Source organism: Octopus bimaculoides, chromosome 20, assembly GCF_001194135.2.
Source record: "Octopus bimaculoides isolate UCB-OBI-ISO-001 chromosome 20, ASM119413v2, whole genome shotgun sequence".
NCBI classification, from domain to species: domain Eukaryota; kingdom Metazoa; phylum Mollusca; class Cephalopoda; order Octopoda; family Octopodidae; genus Octopus; species Octopus bimaculoides.
Window position 1 is genome coordinate 23,817,458 of NC_069000.1, and position 855 is coordinate 23,818,312.

Here is an 855-nt window from a genome sequence, read left to right on the forward strand (position 1 = left end):
TGTGTGTGTGTGTGTGTGTGTGTGTGTGTGTGTGTGTGTGTGTGTGTGTGTTATCATCATTTAATATGATGACCCAATATATATATATGTTATATAATAAATTAATAAAAACAGTTGTTTGCAATATTATACCATAAAGGAAAATTATAGTCATCAACTAAATGTGACTAAGGGTGTGAATAACACCTACATTGCTAGAAATAGGAGCTAAAGTGCTCCAATGCTGTTGCAAAACACATAACATGTACTTTGATAGGGGCTGCCATCACCCCAAACACTGAACTGAGAATTCCTTAGACTGACTGGACAGTTATGGCTGTTTCCATAGCCACCTTCAGTAAGGCCAGCTCGTTTGGTTGATTCTGGACTAGCTCATCTATCAGAGTATATATATTCACCATAAAATGCTTCGGATAATTTAGCAGATTGCTAATGTGTATACAAATAATTAATAAAAACAGCTGTTTGCAATATTATACCATAAAGGAAAATTATAATCGCCAACTAAACTTGGCCAAAGGTGTGAATAACACCTACATTGCTAGAAATAGGAGCTAAAGTGCTCCAGTGTTGTTGCAAAACACATAACATGTACTTTGATAGGGGCTGCCATCACCCTGAACATACATAACTAGCAAAATAGTTAGTTGTAAAATCTCAAGAAGAAATCAGAGTAGTAACTCTGCTAACAAGTCAATCACCACATCGAAGTGGCTGTTCCATGTTACTATTAATTTAACCTCAGGTAGATCTTCTGCCAGCTGGTTATTGGTGCAATGCTGCACCCTTTATATACAATATATATTGCTAGCAGGGCGAGTGAGCCCCTACCATCCTCTTACAGACAACAGGATA

The 855-nt window shown here is 37.1% G+C and overlaps 1 protein-coding gene across 3 annotated transcripts in view; it reads left to right on the plus strand.

Annotated features, from left to right (window-relative positions):
- Nucleotides 1-855, plus strand: part of LOC106879445 (zinc finger protein 423) — a 34,517-nt gene that overhangs the window by 23,252 nt on the left and 10,410 nt on the right. The window lies entirely within an intron of this gene.